The sequence below is a fragment of the Cavia porcellus genome, unplaced genomic scaffold (genome assembly GCF_034190915.1).
Source record: "Cavia porcellus strain 051 isolate PalLab524CR breed Dunkin Hartley unplaced genomic scaffold, mCavPor4.1 scaffold_5, whole genome shotgun sequence".
NCBI classification, from domain to species: domain Eukaryota; kingdom Metazoa; phylum Chordata; class Mammalia; order Rodentia; family Caviidae; genus Cavia; species Cavia porcellus.
In genome coordinates, this window is record NW_026947488.1 from 22374923 (window position 1) to 22394190 (window position 19268).

At 47.4% G+C, this 19268-nt stretch overlaps 1 long non-coding RNA gene across 1 annotated transcript; it reads left to right on the forward strand.

Moving 5' to 3' along the window:
• The first annotated feature begins 18235 nt into the window (after positions 1-18235).
• Positions 18236-19268, forward strand: LOC134475875 (uncharacterized). Its single transcript, XR_010047204.1, has 2 exons — positions 18236-18370; positions 19061-19268. It is a non-coding gene; the product is annotated as an uncharacterized LOC134475875 (long non-coding RNA).

The following is a 19268-nucleotide window of genomic DNA, read 5'->3' on the forward strand; positions in this document are numbered from 1 at the left end:
GAGTCCCTATCTGTCTTTTAACTTGGCAGCTCTATCCAAAGTACATGAAGCCCTGTTCATCTGGAGATCAAGTATCTCCTTCTTTTTTTACTTTACTCCAGATTTTTATGGTTTTATTTTTTACTTTCATCTGATTCACCCACCTGGTTTTTGTATTTTGGACTCTAGAAGGAGATGAATATCTAAATTGACTTTTCCAAATAACCAGATTTATAGGTAGCATTTACTGAATAATCCATTCCTCTCCTGTTGATATGTGACCCTTCATTTCTCATGGACTGAATTCTTATTCAGGACTATTTCACTCCATTGATTTGCCCGTCTAGTCTTATGTCTATAACATACTGGTTTTATTATTGTAGCTTTATCATGCATTTTAATATCCGGTAACGCAAGCCCCTTTCCAAGTTGATTTAGCTATTTTCATCTTGTTGAGTTTTTCTCAAGTGCACTTTAGAATCAGCTCTATCTCTTTCCAGTTGTCATCACAAAGACATGACAGTGACATCCATGGGGGTTCCCCTGTGCTGCAGATGTCCCTGAGTGCCCCTAGTGACCTCCTGATTGAGGGCAGCTGGTGTTCACCTCACACAGACTCTGAAGGAAACAGGGGACATTGTAAGAACTGAGTGTTCCTTCTCCCCAGCTACTTTAGTGTTTCTGCTAAATAAAAGTCCATTTTTATTCTTACAGGAGCTGAGCAGGGAGATGTTTTACACCCCGGTCTTCACCCACCATGATCTATGTTCCTTTTACAAACTTATCTCTGGGTTTTGCTCAGTTTATAAGCTAGGGGCAATCTTTCTTTGCTAAAGCTTCCTTCTACCCGAGTCTGGAGGAACCTTGAGATTTCCTGCCGATGATTTAAGGGGCTATAACACTCGCAGGCTAGATTTGTTTTAGTGTCCATAAAACTCAAAAATTTCATAAAACAATTGGTGAAAATAAAATTACCAAAAAATGATGTAGTGCCAGCAGACTGTATAATAGTTACGGGAGAAATGGAGACCATGATTCACTGGGGGATAAAAATGACAATGTATTTATTGCAGTGCACTGACAAGAAACTAATTTGTCCCTTTTACTTTTGAGACAGGGCAAGAATTCCGATTTTTCTCTCCTTGCTCTGATTCTGACAGCGGAGCAGGAGGTGGTAGCAAATGGTTCTCAGCTCCAAAGAACATGTGTGTGTGTGTGTGTGTGTGTGTGTGTGTGTGTGTGTGTGTGCAGATGTGTGGTGTGTGTGCATGTGTGTGCACGTGTGCGTGTGTGTTGTATCCGGCTGCTGTTAGCAGTGTTTGAAGTAGGCAGATGGAAAATGCATATCGTTTGTTTTGCCCAAGCGATGTGTAGTTTAAAGGAAAAAAAAATGCACCAAACAAAATGCAATTAAGTGAAAACTTAAACAGAGATGGTGAGAGAACCCAGCCCAGTGAGTGCTTGATGGTGAGGGGTGGATGGAACACGACTTCAGGAAAGCTCCGGGGAACTTTCTGGGCTCACGGGTGACACAGGTGCAGGCAGTTGCCTAAACTCGTTGACCAAGAATGTATGAATTGTAGTTCATGTAAATTTTAGCTCAGTAAAGTTTTTGTTTGGTTTTGGTTTTTGGTTTTCAATCTTTAGGGGGAAAGTTAGGAAAGATAGGAAATTGTTTCTGATCTGATGGACAATGGTCAGGCACAGGGTCTTCAATGCCGAGGCAGGCCCACAGAGTATTTCCTGGATGGATAGATGGACGGATGGAAGGACAGACAGATGGGCAAACAGATAAAGAACCAAATTTATATGTACCCAAAGATAAAATTCAAAGTTCAGAAGAAACAAGGTGGGGTGAACGGCCTCTTACCAAAGCCACCTCACAGAAGAGGGAGCTGAGGCTTGGAAAGGCTGCATAGCTTGACTTGCACCTCGTCACAGGGCCCTGGATCAGCTAGCTGGTGGTGCAAATTCATCTTTGCAGTGAAAGAACAGGATTAGCACAGCATGGTGTGAGTATCTGGACACAGAGGCTGCATAGTGACCCACAGAGACGCCCTTCACAGAGACTTCTGGGCCATCTGCTCCTGACCCCAGCTCGGGGTCAAGAATCCCACCCTTAGCCCTGTACCCTGAGACTCTGAAGAGTCATACTGAGGGACAGAGGACAGAGAGTATTGACAGTGGCAGGGCTGAACCCTGGAAATAGCATCTGTGAAAGCCACTGCGTCCCAGAGCTTGAGGGTGAAGCTAGAGGGCTGTGTCCTGGGAACCTGTGCCCCTGTTCCTCACTTTCCCTCAGTCCTGTGGGGCCCCACTGCACAACCCACCTGCAGGCAAAGGCTCAGGTGTGCAGCTGTGGAGCCAGAGCGAGGTGGTGTTGTAGAGGGAACTCATAGAAAGTCAGGACCTGTGGAAGGAATTTGGGAATGGCTTTTCCTGAGTCTCTTTGGAAAAATAAAGGAAGACACTATTTGGAGGTGAGGTGGGGCAGTCACACAACCTTCTCAGAAGTAGGGATGGGACTATTTGAAGACAAAGAAGCTGTCCTGTTGAATTCCAATCGGCCCTTTCTTTTGACCTGCCTTATACAGGATCATAGACTTGCTGTTTGGGGCCCACAAGGGCTACTTTTCTATATCCACTTGCCTGGGCCATGAAGTGCCCAGACATTTCTGATTCTGGATGGTTTCTAGATGAGGCTGTCATTTGAAAAGGTAGCCTGAGTAAAGCAGATGGTCCCCTGGTCCACTCCATCAAAGGCCTGAGTAGAACAAAAGGCTGCCACACCCCACCCCACTCCCTGCATGCCACCGCCCCAGGCTCCATTCGCACTGGAACATGAGCTCCTCCAAGACCTCCATATACCAGACTTTGTTGCACCTTCAACCTTTTTGGGCTCCAGTGCATTGCTCACCAGGCAGATATCCAAATTCTGTCACCAGAGTCCCAAGAGTCTGTTCCATAAAATAAACCTGATTCTGTATCTACAATAAATATGTATTTTCCCAGGGTTCTGCCTTTCTGTAGAACTCTGGCAAAACAGAACCCTTAAGTGGTAATCAGGAAGGAAACAGAGCTGGGTGAGACAAGGGTGAAACCTTCTATCCCCAGTAACAAACCAAGGTCGCAGGGCCAAAGCTGTGGCTGGCGGAATAAGAAGATTCCCAATATGGAGCATAAAACGCCAACAAAGAGGCAGGGACTAGTGAGTCTGTGGATCCTTCCATGGGCCCTGCCTGTTAGCTCAGACTGTGCTCAAGTTTCAAGTCCCCTAATATTGTTCTGAGCACCTCTCCTCTCTCACACTCAGACTGGGCCAACCCTCAGGTCGGTACCAGTACACCCCTGGCTAGGTAAAATGATGTATTCACCGTACCAGTGCTCAGAACACACTAGCAATGGTCAGCTCTGGAATCTTGCTCAAAATTAAAAACTCTTCTTAGCTCTGAGGTGGCTCAGCAGTGAAGATACAAGTCCAGGGCTCCAGCAACTGCCTTGATCAAAAAGGAAAGGATCACTGAAAAATAAAGCAGAGCAGATTTTGAGACCTCTGTTATTCTCCTGGAGACTTCCTGGCAGAAGTCTCACTCACACAAGTCAATAAATTTCTGGCAAATAGAGTCTAAGACTCAGAGACAAAGCAAAAATAGGGCTGAAGCAAAGGATAGGCTGAAGAGTGAAGGTGGGGTGCTGGTCCTAACATGATCTTGAGTGGGGCTGCACAAAGGGGAGGAAGAACATGAGCTGTCCTTGCCTGATCTCCAGTACCCAACCTGCAACTTCCTGGAGAAAGCCAGGGTGCAGGGCAAGCCTCTACCTGTGTCTCCTGAGAGCTCCACCTCTGCAGTGAAGTTCAGCACACAGCTGTCATCAGGGACCCAGCGCCATCCCAGATGAGGACAGAAGTGGCTGCATTTGTTAGTCAAATGTCAGGGGTCTCATTATCCACAGTGAACATTGCAAAAAAGATGCTGTGTGTCATTTTCTCTCCTTCCCTCTGTTTTATTTCCTCCTGCACCATTTCCTTGTCCAGTCCCGTATCTCAGTCTCTAAAGCATTGTCAATTCAGCTCCCTAACTGTCTCCCACACTGCTCTCCATTTTCCTGTGTTGCCCTGCCCAAGTGTTGTTGTCTGCCAAATCGTGTCAAGAGCCTCATTCATGTGCGAACTCACTCAAAACAGATTTGGGACTCCACATGGGGGAACTACAGGTCCTATGTCCTGGGCTGGGAGACCTGACTTCACCCTTGGTCCAAGATTACCTGGAGGTGAATAACAGGTCCTCTGGGCAGTACAGGGCCTGGGACAGGTTCCCTTGGGAAAGAGGGGCCCACTGCCCTTCAGAGACTCATCTCCACTCTCCTAATAGAAGTGTCAGCATGAGGGTGGCCCACAGTGCAAAACATCTGCTTATTTTGGTGTGTGGGAAACTTCATACAGAGACTGGAATCCACCCTTACACCACACACACACACACACACACACACACACACACACACACACACACTTGTATGTTTTTCATCACTTGTGCAGTGTGCAGGGCTTCGAGTTGCTGACTCGTGGCTCTAGGCATGCAGAAGGACCAAAAGGACCTGAAATCACAGGTTTAGGAAGAGGTGAAAGAGGTGACTGGGTCTATGAAGACGCCGTGGTCAGCCAGGCCCTGGGAAGACAGGGGAGGAAAGCCCCATCCTGGAGGGGAGAATCAGCCCCTCCAGGGAGGCCACACTTCTCCAGGTCAGCTGCACCCCCAAAAGGGGCTCTCAGCACCTGCCTGCCCAGCACTCTCACGGGGTTTGGTTTCTGACCATTCACTAGATAGAAGTCCCTCCTCTCTGGAACGTGAGGGTTACTGGCCTTCACTAAGCCTCTGGAGAGGCCAGCTTCATGTGTCTGGAACCTCTGTTGGGAAGCCTGGTGTGAAGCACTCCCAACCCCAGCCAATTCCACAGCAGACAGAGCTTCTTTCCTAGGCTATATAGCCACCAGTATCAGGTGTGTGAGAACAGAACCTGGGGGTCATTGGAGCCTGTGAGAACTTGCTTTCTTTGGCACTCTTGTAGAGTCAGCCCAATTGAGTGTGAGCATCAGTGTGTATGAGTGTGTATGTGTGTGCGTGTGTGTGTGTGACTCTGCCATGCTGTAAGCTGTCCTGTGGAAAAGCCCTACTTACAAAGAACTGAGGAAGACTCCCACCAGCAGCTAGCAAAGAAGTGAATCCTGCCTACAAGAAAATGAACCCTGGAAATGGGTCCCTCGGCTTAATCTTCAGATGAGGCTGCAGCCTCCAGGCCTTGACCCTAACCTCATGACCCCAGCCAGAGGCATGCAGCTGAGTTACACCCTGATTTCTGACCTACAGGAACTGCTCCGCCATTGTCAATGATGCCCTGTCACACTGATACTGAGGAAAAGTCTCCCCATTGCTCAGTGACTTAGAAAAACTGTTACTGCTCACAGGTCCGTGAGTCATCAAGTCTCCTTCATGTGTCTGTGGTCAGCAGTCCAGTGGTCTGGTGGGGCAGCCCTGCTTGTCTGGACTGGACTCTCTCATGGCTTTGCAGGTCACTTTATGATGAGGTGGTCGGGATGACCTCAACTGCACTAACCGTACTGTCATCCATCTGGTCACCAATGGTCAGTGGCTCCTCTCCAGACACGCTGCATTCTGATTAGCTTCACATTTGGTCATGGCAGCTGGCTGAACTCTGACAGTGCTCATGGAAGCACAAGATGTCTTGGGGCCCAGGTTCAGAACCAGCTTATTATCCCTTCCACCTTGCTCTGTTGTCCAAAGCAAATTTAAAGACCAGCCCAGCTCAAGGAGACAGAGACATAAACTGCATGCTCTATTGTGACTGCAAAGTCACATTAAAGGCTGTGGGTCAGATGGGAGGGAAGGAATGAGGGCATTTTTGCAATCTACCCCAGCTACCAGAGCATGTAGTGTACAAACTTTATGTGATCATCTTTCTGCTGTGTCCTCATCACAGGAGTCTCTGACTTAGGGTAGCATGAGACTGCAGTGCTTACTTCTGTTTTGCACAATGTGCTCATGTGTAAACAGGCTGAGAAGCTGGCAGTACACGTATACAGGCTCTCAATCTCATGAAGACAAATCTAACATTTGAAAACAAAATGTAGTCCACGTGCAACACATGGAGACACAAATATGTGTGATAGTGCATTCAGTGTTCCTTGTTGTGTGCATGCTGATTTCCTTGCTTTGTCTATAATGTACACACCCGCACACAAGCGCACAACATGTGCAAGCAGGCACATGTAGGCTGGGTATTCACACATTCAGACACGCAGGTATATGCATGCCCTGCTAGGAGCTGCACAGAATGAGCACAAAGCAGCCACAGGCCCACCCAGAACAGCGTGGCTCCAGACTCAGAGGGGTGTATTACACACAAGTTTTCACACCTTACACCCACATGCACAGTCAAGTGAGGGCACTCCAGCTTGGTGGGATAACACACAAACAGATCCACTTGGGAACTGTTGAATTGGTCTCCACTGGATTGTTTCCTGCTTCCAGAAAGATAAATGTCTTCCTCTCAAAGATGAGCTGCTGACCCCACAAATCACTGGCTCCTCAGCTTCTGCACCCTCCCACCCCGACCCATCCCCATTACTCATCCAAAGGGGAAATGCAAAGAGTAATAATAATTAGACAAGGACAAATCACTGGGCTGGGTGGAGGATGGCTCCACTCAATAAAGGGCTGTTTCCCTGGCAACTAGAGCAAATGCTGGGAGGGGGCAGCCCCGGGACAGTAGTTAGGGCTCAGATCCTCCCCTGTGTCCAACAGCAGAATTTTAAGCAGCCTTGGATCTGGGGAGCTGGATAAATTCAACCTGAGTTCAAGCACACTCACATATTGTACTTTAGAAGATGGAAGACCATGTGTCACATCTTATATTGTACATTAAGTGGTATAAAGCTTATCATTTTCCCCAAAACACCTTTGCTTCTAAAGAGTTGAAGCTTCTAAGACAAATATTTTATTCCTAAGCACAAGTATTTGCTTAAAACTTTCAGTAATGCAAAAGTAAATGAAAAGCAAAAATTCTTCTCTTATACTCCCAGCCATAGTATCATTAGCCAGTTCTAGAACATTCTATGACACATGCAAGTATTGACACACCCATCTAGGTAATGATAGACCCAATTCTTACAAGAAACTCACTATACACCAGGTACCATCCTAAGTACTTTATGCCCACTAGCTCATGCAGTCCTCATACTAACTCTGTAACTTATAGATACTATCTGCCACTGTCCCATGAGTGTCCTATAAAAGGCATGGTCCTCAGGGTAGCACTATCAGGAAGTGATGGACCGTTTAGGGGTGTGGTCCAGTGGGAGGTCCTTAGACACCAGGGGCATGCCTTTCGGGAAGCTGTGGGATCTGGGTCTCTTCTTCTTCCTGGCTCATAGAGTAAGAAGTGTGCTCTACCATGATGCGGTGCCCTCACCAGATGCCCGGAGGAATCACTCATTCTTGAACTGGAACCTCCAGAACTGGGTTAAAATAACTTTTTTCTCTTTATAATTACCTCAGGTATTTCACTATAGTAACATGAGGCTAATGTATTCTCCCATCTCCGTTTTTCAGACAAGAAAGCTGAGGCACAGAGAGGTTAGACACCCACCGTTCCATTACCGATGGGCTGCAAAACCAGGATCCAAACTCATGCACAGAATCTAGACTTTCATCTAGTATCCTCTACTGTCTATTTTTGTCCCTAAGGATACTCATTTGTACGCCGATTTCTGACTTTTTTTTTTTTTTTTTTTTTACCAGTACCGGGGATTGAACTCACGACCGCCTGCTTGCAAGGCAGGTGCTTATGCCGCTGAGCTAAATCCCCAGCCCCCTGACTTTCTTTATAGAATCCTTGATTCCCAGTGTGTCTGGGAGAGGAAGGGCTTCCGGTTTATTAAAGAGGAAGGAGGGAGAGGGAAAGGAGGGGCAGCTTCAAGCCATAGGTGCTGGACCACACTTCTCCCCGGCTTCTGGGAGGGCTGTGGGGTTCCCAGAGATGCGGGTACTGACTTACCACCATATCAGTGCCTCATGAAGAACCCCCTGGCCTGGCTCGGCACAAAGGAAGCAAAGGTACCTGTGTCCAGATGGATGTGTGATCCTCCTGGATCAGAAAAGGCAGGGAATGAAAAGCAGTCTTTCCGAGCACAGTATGGGGCTGGTCCACCTCAATGATTCTCTTACATTCCCTGTGAAGGAAGGACTCACTTCCTGAGCAGCCCATCTCCTCACCCACTCTTAGCCCCCTGAGAAGTTCGCCTCAGTGAACCACATGCCGGAGCTCCCTTGCCCCCTAGTTTCTGGCTTCATCCAGCCAGTGAGAAGCCACTAGGAGCTGGGTAGGGAGACAGAGGGAGACAGGGGAGGGATTCTGGCCTCCAAGCCTCCATTTGCCCACTACATCTGGCCATTCTGGTTTGTGCAGTCTCAATGTCAATGGGCATAATTTTGGGGTGGCCTCTAGCTCTTGGGAAGCAGCGCTTATATATATGACAATGCTTCTGACCCTCCAAAGGCCTCTGCAGTGCATCTGAGACACTGAAATGCTATGGTGGAGAGAAGGAGACGTAAGTAGAAAAGCCGTATTAAGAGGTCCTACTGAGAGTGTGCTGTATTGGTTTCCCTGTACCACAAACTAAAACAGCAGGCAAAGTTCTCTTTTGGTTCCGGACCACTGTCTGCTTGGCTCCCTCTGAAGACTGGAGAAGAATCCCGCCCTGGCCCTCTGGCACTTCAGCAGCCCTAGGCATGCAGCAGTATCACACTCCATCCCATCCTCACCTGCCACCTCCTCGGCCGCTGTGTCACACTTCAGTGCTCTTATAAGAACACTGGTCACCAGGGAAGCCCCTGCCCTAAATTTTGCTGGGGAGCACACTTTTAGGAGAGGAAATTTAGAAAGAAAAGCAAAGATTCTGTAAAACTGTCTCTCCAGCACTCTTTAAAAGGGCAGGTTGCTAAAAACAAGACAGAGAAACTGTCACAGGTTGGAGGGACCAAGGAGAGGTAATACTGAAATGCTAATGAGGTTCTGGAACAGAAAAACACAGGAGTGGAAAAACCAGTGAAATCCAAAAAACATCCATACTTCAGCCAATCACATTGGGCCAATGTGAGTATCTTGTTTTGTAAAATGTTTTGATTAGGGGAAGCAGGATGGTGTTAAACGTATGTAAGGCCATGCAAACATTCCTTGAGTTATTTTTTGCAACTCTCTAAAATTATTTTGAAATAAAATTATGTTTTAGATAATGATTATGATAAGAAAATATACAATGACTGCTTCCTGAAGAATCGGTTGGGGAGGTATCAGTCCTGTCCTGTGTTTTAAGCAGCAGGTTAGATACAGAGGAGTTTGTGGATACTCAGGTGTCTCCAGCTTCTCAAGATTACACACCAGGGTGCAGTGAGCCCCTTGCCCATGACCCCTATATATGGGCAAGGTTTTCACACAATCTGTTTCCACACATAATCAGGGTCAGCAGTTTCCTGCCCAGTTGTTAATTCATGATTCATTTCACTTTCTTAGGATCAAATATGTAGCATTTGCCATTTTAAGCACTTTTACATGCATAGTTCATTCAGTAGTATGAAATACCCTGACAATGTCCTGCAACTGTCTCCAGTATCCATCTCCAAAACCTGATGTGCAAACCTTGTATGCATCCAGTAGTAACTTACCTTACTGTCCCTAAACCTGCTACTCTTGGTCCCTATGAGGTTGCCTACTCTAGAGATTCCATGCATCTTAAGTTAGCGAGATAAAACTCAAAGTATTTAGTGAGTGACCTCTTCTTCCTGCTAGGAGGAAAAAAAATAAGGAAAGGACAAGAGGTGGGTGGAGAATGGAAGGAAAGCAAGAAGCTGATAAAGATCTCTAAGGTCCTGTGTGCAGCCACCTGCCTGGGGTCAGGAAGGGGTCTCTGGGATAAATTAGGAGTCTTAAAATGGAGGTAACTGACCCCCATTTCCCATCTGGGGAAACCCCGCTCATACTGGCAAAGACAGTAGGGGAGATAGACAGTGTAAGGCAGCCCCAAAGCAGCTCTGAGGAACCGCTGGATGCTTCTGTGCAACCAAGAAAAGCGGAAAAGTGAGTCGAGAAATTCCACTGGAAAGGATCTCAGTGTGCACAGTGATGTGAACCCAGCGTTGGTCCAGACATCCCTCCAGCAGCATCATGGGAATGAGGGATTGCAAGCCAGCAAGGACTAACTGTGTGAGTTCCCACAATCCCCCACCACACACACACTGTGCTCCTCCAGAGACCAAGGAAAGTAAGAGAAGACATTTTAACTAATGAAGATTTCCACAAGGAATCAAGTATATGTTGAATTAACTAGAAGTATTTTTCTACCTCTGAAAGACTATATGTATTTGGGAAGGAGAAAGCGGTACTGAGTCAGAAATAAAATTCAATTGCAGAATAACAACACAAATGTACATGCTTTGCCCACCTGAATTTAAAGTTCTAAGAAACTCAAAACCACCTCGCACATTGTGTGTTTCATATCATTTCCAAATTGCTCTCTATGAGGAATGCACCAATCTGCACTTCTCTAATAAATTCATAAGAGCACCATTTTCCCACCCTCATAGAAAGATTCATTGCCAATCTGAAAGGTACACTTTTGTTAAAAAAAAAATTAAGTTTACTTCTTTCCAACTGAACAATCAGTTACATTCACTACCCATGGTAATATGAATTCTGTCCACACCAGCTCTTGGCACAGAAATGGGAAGGGAATATCCAACCAATTTTAATGAGTTTGGAACAGCAAGTTCTTGGCTGGAAAAATATTGTGGTTTATTGAGGGATGTTGTTCCTCTGGGAGTTGTGAACATCATGTCCCTGCCAGCATCCAAATGGAAATGACTTTATTAGAAGAAATCAGGAGGAGACTATTGTGTGGTGGCCTTTGAAGCTCACCAAGGACAGAGTCTCCACTGCCGGGGTCCCAGAGCCAAGGAGATACCCCTGCACATCCTGCAGTTCAGTTCTTCCCATCTTCCTCTCTCCATCACTCTCACCATCTACCAAGCCCTGGACATGACCCAGGGCATCTACTCAAAAGTCCCTGTCACTGCTCTAAATCTTTACCTCTTTTTTTGCACCAACACAGATTCTCAGAGCTGAAAGGGGCCTCACAGTTTGCCGGGTCCATCTAAAGATGCCCTTTAACTTACAGTGATGGGTCCATTTAAACCTTCCTAAGTGGAAAGTGTCACACATTAAAATACATCCATTCATGTAACCCACCACCATCCTAGCTCAGTGTCACAGCACACCGTAGAGCCTCGGGTGTTTGCCTTCATGACCAGAAGGCTGATAGGAAGGTGTCACATCTCAAGAGAGTATCTACCACATATTGCTAGCCTGGGGAAAGATTCAAGTTCAAAATCCAAAGTATAATTTCTACTGAATACAATCACTTTTGCACCATCTTAAGTCAATCCATTCTAAATTGGGGACCATGTATACACAACATGTTAAACTCTCCAATCGCTGTATCATTCCTTCCATATGGCCCATCCCTCCCTTGAGCCCTTGGCTGCAATAGGTCCTCTTCATAAAGAGCTAGAAGTCAATCTGTAAGTGCCACATTTCTCCAGGAACACGCAGCATGGGGACCCTTCCTCTTCCACATGACAACTCTCATTACTTCAAGGGCAGACTCCTACCCCACTCTCCCATATTAGTTCACATTCATTCCCAGGGTGTAACAAATTGCCACAAACTTAGTGGCTTGAAACAAAAGAAATCCCAGGCAGCAGGGTGGCTTATGCTTGTAATCATAGCACTTGGGAGGCTCAAGCAGGAGGATCACCATGAGTTCAAGGCCAACCTGGGCTGCATAGTGAAGAGTTGTCTTAAAAATAAACAATCAATCAATCAATCAATCAATGGAAAGGAAATGTCACATAGCTCTAAAGGCCAGTCAAAAACTGAGGTGTCAGTCAGGTTGGTTTCTTCCAAAGTCTACCTAATAGCCCCAAATACCAGTAGATAGCACTTGCACAGATATTTACAAATGTTTTTTAGATACAGCGTACACAGAATATAATAATATCACAAAAGCTCACCTGGTAAACAGCGGAGGTCCTTCTGGCTCAAAAGCCCCACTAAGGCCCACCCAGTCTCAAAAGGGATCCTCATCCCAGCATCTTGGAACCTATCTATGGTCCTCTTCCAGTGTAAACACACACACACACACACACACACACACACACACACACAGACAGACACACCCTGAGCAAGCCCTGCTGCCCGCTGTGCTGTGTCATCCAGCTCTCCAGAGAGACCACTTGATTGGTCACTAACCAAACCAACAAGTGAGTTGGTTTAACTTGAACCTGACTGTCCTTCTGCCAGGCAGATTTCCCCAAAATTAAGTAAGAGCGACAACAAGAGAAAGAGCTGAGGAGGGGTTGACCTTGGGTGTGAATCCTCCAGTCCTTAGCCCCTAACAAACCCCCAAAACACATCTCAGCTGCCAGAGCTGCAGATCGCTGCTCCTAAAGGAGAAGGGACACAGATGAATGGGGACACACTGGAGATGGTCTGTTTGATGCAGCGCTATTTTAGGAAAATAAGGTTTTATGTTTTTCCCGTGATTTAGATTTTTAAGCATTCTCAATGAATCTGTTCTATGCTTTAATAAAACCCCAAAGACATCACTTTTCAAGAGCTACATGTTCTACAGTCACCTGCCAGGTCCTAGTAGGTACTCTGGTGCCTTCCCATGTGTGCCCCTCAGCAATAAATTGAGATGTCACCAGCGGGGGGCTCTGTGCTCAGAGCAGAGCAAGGGTGAGCCAGGTAGTCTATAACTAGAAGGGATTGGACTGTCTGAACTCTGTACCTCACACTAGGGCCCTACTCTCCTAACTTGGGGCCAGGTACAGTGATGGCAAATGCTCCCCCAAAACACAGATATGATGTGCCTACCTGCTCCCCAGCATCCATACCCCACTCTGAAATAATGAGCACAGCAACCCTGGGTTCCAGAGTCTGGATGGGTAGCTCGGTACAAATCCTGGTTCTCCCTCTCATTAGCCACACATATTGGTCAGGGTTCACTGGAGGAAAAGATTTGATAGAAATGTATGTGTGATTATACAAGGGATTTATGAAATAGGTTTAAAGGACCAGAATCAGAAAAGTACCAATGGCCATCTGCAGGGTCAGAAATGGGAGAATTCATAAAATTCAGCTTTCAATATAAGTAATGTTATTATTTAATCCAAATTAATTCAGTGTATCATATGTACCTAGTCTCAATATAGTGACACATTTAACAAAACACTGTCCAACAATGGGAAAGTTCCTGGAAGTGATTTTTTTTTTACTTGAATTTCTCAATGAATGTCAAAGCGCGTCAGATTCATTCCCCATCATAGTGCTTCTTAATACTTCATTTGCACTTCCTTTAAGCTTTTAATTTTCTCATCCCTCAGCTACACAGACACCTTTACAGCATTCTTCTCGCTCTCTACTCTCTTCCAATCACCTCCCTGCCAAAATACATTTTTTTTCCTCTTTTCAGTACTGGGAATTGGGTTCAGAGCCTTTGCACTGAGCTATACCCTCAACCCTTGTTGATTATTTTTTCTTTTAATTTGGGTCTTGGTAAATTTCCCAGGATGGGCTTGAACTGGCCATCCTCCTGTCTCAGCCTCCTAGAGCACATTCCAAGTGTGTGCCATCATACCTGTCTGCCAAAACACCTTCACCCTTTCCTCCCTCTCCTTCTTCTTTACAAGTCTGCATTCTTTCTCTCTGTGGTAGGTCTTTGCCTTTTAGGATATAATTGCCCAGCCTACACTTCTCTGTCCATCTCTCATCCCATAATAATCATGACTGTCTCTACAAATGTTGCATGTTTGGGGCAGAGAAAATAGTGATATTGGAAAAAAAAGGAAGAGTTTAACCCACAAGCACCAGTGCCTCAAATGCAAATGCTATGCTGTGTCGCATGCACAACTATGCCACAGAAAGCCATACTTGCACACACATGTGCTATACATGTGTACATGTGCATATACCATGTGCACATGCAATGTACTATAGCAGTGGGAGGGAGCCTATGGCACCCATGCCACAGTGGGCACACAGAGCACTCTCTGTTGGCACATGGGCCAAGTCGCCCCAGCTAAAGTTTGCAAATTGTCAGCATGCACACACATTAACTATGCAAAAGCACACTAAATGCAAACTTTGAACTTTCCATAAAAAGCCATTTGTATCATTGAAACCTCTGCCATTGTTTTTAAAACAAAAGATGCTAATGTGTGAGCTATTTTTTTCTAGACTAAAACTTCAGTACTGTCTTCAGGTGTAACTGTGGTGTTGGCACTTTTCAGTACATAAGTGGGTTGTGGGCTGCAGTCTGACCACTTGGTCTCTAAAAGGTTCACTATCACTGTGCTATAGCATCCAACGTGCAGGTGCAGACATGCACAGGAACATCTGTGCATATACCTGCTGTAGTGTGTGCATGTATTGCACACGCATGTCAAATGTAAATGGCATGTGCATTAGTGTGGGCACACCAGTTCCACCGCTCTGAGTTCCAGGCCTGTGCAAATTGAGAGAGCCAGGGCAAACAGTGGCCATGCCAGCTGCCCACAGTCTGTCTTCCCTCCCACTTGCCTCAAGAAACAAAGACAGTTTAGCAAGAACTCCCCAGCTAAGCGGTTTTTTTAAGACCTTCAGCCAGCAGCCGCCAGACCAAGCTGAATGTCTCACTTTATTAGTGAGTTTGGCCTTGGGTGTCTGGCTGTTTGATCAATCCTGCCGGGGGTCAGTGATATTTCCTCCAGCCCCGCCGCCCCTGCCCTGCCTCTCACCGCACCTGATGAACAGCGTGCCCCTGGACCGCTGATCACCTATTGATTTTCTAGCTCGAGGCTGCATCCACCGCCAGCTGCCATCTCCAGCCCTGTCATCAGGACCACTTGGTGACTAACTGATCCCCCTGCCCCTCCTAGCCCCCACTCCTCACTGCAGGCCCCGCTCCCTCTACACCGGCCTATCCTACATATCTTTCTCTGTGTCCAGTCCCTGCCCTCTCTCTCAGGGCTTTGCACATGGACTCCAAAGTCAAGGTCTTTGCCCAGTGACCCTCATTCCACTGGGCAACCAGGCTCTGAGGTCCAGTTTCACAACCTTGAACAGGTTGACTTCATACCTTAGTTTATCCTTGACTCATCTCCTTAAATCTCAGTTTCTTCATAAGACTCCAGGAGCAATATAAGGATATACTCAACTACTATACAAGGCAGGGGTTTCTAAAGTGTGCTCTGCATACCTCTGGGAGTCCCAGAGACCCTTCCAGAGGGTCCGTAAAACTCAGAACTATGTTGGCAATATGATGAAGGTGTTATATGTCTTCTTTTCTGCCAGTGAAAACCATTTAATTCTCACTGAAGTATTCCAGAGATCTGAGAGCTCAGAAACTTGAATACAAAAGAACACCCAAGTATCTCCTATTAAGCCTGACTTTAGTAAAGAGATGTACAAAAATGTAGAACAATGTCACACTTCCTTCCCCCTAAATTCTGTGCGTTGGAAAATATAACTATTGATCATAAAATATGCTATGTATGTTAACATTTCTCTTTTAAATGAACTACAAACAAATATTATCAAAATATCCCAGTTTTGGCTCCTAAAATGCCAAGTAGCAAGAATACAACCCACATTAACAAAATCTCAATAATTTTTAGGAGCATAAGAGGAGATGTGAAGACCAAAAAGTTGGAGAGCTGCTAGCACAAGAGGCTAGCATTGTGCCTGGATCACTGTATGTACTCAGGAGGTTATTAGTGTGATTGGGAGTGATTATCACGGGGAGTCAGCGTGATAGCTAGGGGACCTGGGGGCCCAGGTTTGAGAAGATTGGACCTGATTAGGAATTATGTCCTCTCAGGCAGTGTAGCTCATTGCTACACTGGTAGAGCATTTTCCTAACATAAGCAAAGTTTCTCAGCACTGGAGAAACAGAGAGGGAGGAACAGAGGGAGAGAAAGAAATGGAAGGAAGGAGGGAGGGAGAAGAAAGAGACAGAGAAGGAACACGGAAGGGAGGAAGGAAGCAAGAAAGAGAGGAAGGAGGGAAGGAAGGAAGGAAGAGAGAGAGAGAGAGAGAGAGAGAGAGAGAGAGAGAGAGAGAGAGAGAGAAAGAAAGAAAGAAAGAAAGAAAGAAAGAAAGAAAGAAAGGGGAGAAAATGCAATCTAGTCTCTATAGCCAAACAGCAGAGACATAGGGTCCCCTCTGCCAGCTCTGAGGATCCTCCTTTCTCTGCACCCAGCAGCTCTCCTGTCCCAGCTCTTAGTGCCAGCTGGTGGGGTGGGGGTCCAGCACCCTCTCAGAGGCATGGCAGCATCAGGCTGGCCTACCAGGTCCCCGGCACCTGGCGTTGGTTGCAGCTCTGACAACTGGGGCCTTGAAGGTTTCCTGAGAGGGGCAGTGGTGCAAAAAAGGAAGAGGCTGGGCAGAGGAGAGGCGGTCACAGCTGCTCCTGTTAGCACTCACGTGTCAGGCAGCACTGAAATCGCTTTTGGAAAGCTAAGCGTTTGATCCTCACCACAGTCTTAGGAGGTGTCTTTAAAAGGTACCCAGGGTGATTTTGTACTAACAGACACAGTAAGATGACAGACACAGAGACCCCTGGCTTCAAAGATGAGTGTACTATGGGATTAAACAAGAAGAGACATGGCACATTGGGCAAGGTTACAGAGGACAGCACCAGGGTCAATCAGGAGGCAGAAGGAGTGACGAGATGGCACGGACGAATGTCCAGGTGGCGTTTCATAAGGAAGGAATGGGCGAGGCATGGTGAGCAGTGTGGAATTAGCTAGAGTCAATAATCTGAGCCAGCCTGAGCCTGTAGTGGCCATCCCTTATTCTCCGGTATGTGGCCCTGGAGTGATTTCAGGCAAGGGAAATATCACCTTGTGTATGAGGCTTTCATAAAAGTGTGCTTGGAATGTGGGTTCTGGACTAGCCAGTCTGCATAGGAAAGTTATGCTCATAAAATTATCACTGTATTCAGGTATTAGTCTTGGGAGGGACATTCTCTTCCTGGGATAGTGGGGCCTCAGCTGTCAAAGCATCATAAAAACACACAACGATTGACTCATTACTGTTGTTTTTATCTCCATTTTACAGAAGGGAAAACCGAGGCAGAGGCTAAGGGTCATGCCTGAAGTCACAAAATAGACAAGTGACAGTAGGACTTGAATCAGAGTGCTGCGGTTCACAGAGCCCAGTCCTCCACCACCATGGCTCACTGCCTCCCACACACTGCATCTGTGGCTGGGCGACTCACTGCCTGGTCCCCACTGTACCAGAGCCCAGGACGGTATGGGGTGGGCCTGTGTGCTTGAAATGTAGCTGCTAGTTTGTGTCCCTGGCACAGGTGAGCACAGGCCTGGGGTCAGACTGGAGCTCCCGTCACCTGACTCTTGGGCAATGCTCCTTAGTGGGTGCCAGGCCGCCTGTTCTTGGTCCTGGCCACCCTGGCCACTCAAGCTGCAGCTGGGATGCCTGCTGTGGACAGTAACACAGGTCAGGGTGGCCTGGGATGCTCCAAGCACCCATAGGACCACGAGATTGCCATATTGCCCCCCTGATTTTTGTGAGTCCTCATCAGATGCTGTCTTACACCCCTGCCTAGCGTCTGCCCAGACTCCACTCAGGACAAAGGCAGGCCAAGTCAGGAATGAGAACACCATAAAGATCTGCTGGTGTTTTTCGATTTTTGTTATTATCATAAACTGGACTTAAACTTGGGGAGATTCGTGCATTCCTCCCGTAGGTGGTCAGGATTTAAGGACATGGTGGATAAAATTCAGCTTTCAGCAAAGTAGACAAGCAGACCTGTAGTGACCTGTACAGAAATTTGAAGGTGTGCTTCCGCTCCCAAGCGCTCAGGTCGGGACCAAAGCAGCTGGAAGAGAACTCAGGTGCAGAGGTCACCAGCACACACAGGAGCAGGGACTCAGGGTGACCCACTACTCCACCGTGCGCCTCTAGTGGGACGTGAAACAAAACCTGGGTGTCTGACTGTGCAAATGCGAGGCGCCAGCGCCCCCTGCCGGCCGCCTCATGCAGCACCGGCCTGGAGTGTCCCGCCCAGGGCTTGGTGAACTCGCGGGACCCCCGCGGTGACACGGACAGGAAACGGGGTGAAGGAAATCCGGCCCCGCACAGCTGTGAGCGAGACTGCGGGCCTCGGGGCGTAGACCTGCTCGGTCTAGCCAGAGTGTTTGCCTCCTGATTGAGAACTTGAGTGACAATAAGTCAGAGCAGGACGGCTTCCAGGAAGGTAGGCTGTGCCCCAAAGTCAGATGGTGAAGACTGAGAGCCCCTGGGACTGTTGCTTAGAACCTACTCAGGGCTTTCCAGCGTTCTGGTCTCAGGTCACTGCCGGCTTAGGGACCAACTCAGTGCCCTACAAAGCCAAGTGGAAACTGTGTGGCCTTGGGTGACCCAGCCTTGGAAGTCACCCAGCATCACTTCACACTACCCCAGGGGTCCAAACAGCCCCGCAGCATGCTCAATTCAGGAAAAGGGACGAGACTGTTTCTGCACACGGGAGTGCTGGACCTCGAGCTGCCCTTCCACAGCACACTGAGCCCATCTCTCCACGATAGCTTTGTGGTCTGGGCGTAGTGAGCGCCCCTCCTCATTCTACCTCCATACTTGGGTGCTCCCGCCTAAAACCCAGGACTCATCTCTCCAGCCCTGAGGATAAAGGATTTCCCGAACCAGTTGCAATAGTGGGAGTTAGGAATTTTGTGCCATGGAAAAGTAATGTTGTAGCAGGAGGCTAAAGCTGCTTCCAGTTCTTAAATCCAGATAAGGGAGGAGAGGTGGGGACATGCAGGGAATATCAGAGACATCCGTGCACTGGGGGAAGAGTTCTTGTGCTGCCTCTGCCCCTAGATGTCGGTTCTACCAGGTTCCCAGAAGGCAGAGAATAAAAAGCAGGATTCCCTTCCTCTTAACTCTGCAGAGTGAAGACAGCTATCTGGGGAGTCACCGCCTCTGTGGCCAGAAGAGGGCAGCACAGCGCCATCCTGTAGATGGGCGACTGGCAGGATTACTTGGCTAAGACGGTCCGCAGCTTGATAGAGCCTGTGCGCTCCAGAGGAGCAGGAACTGTTGTGTTGACCGTTGTATCTCCCAGGCCTGGTATAAAGGAGACAGAATTTTGGACTCTG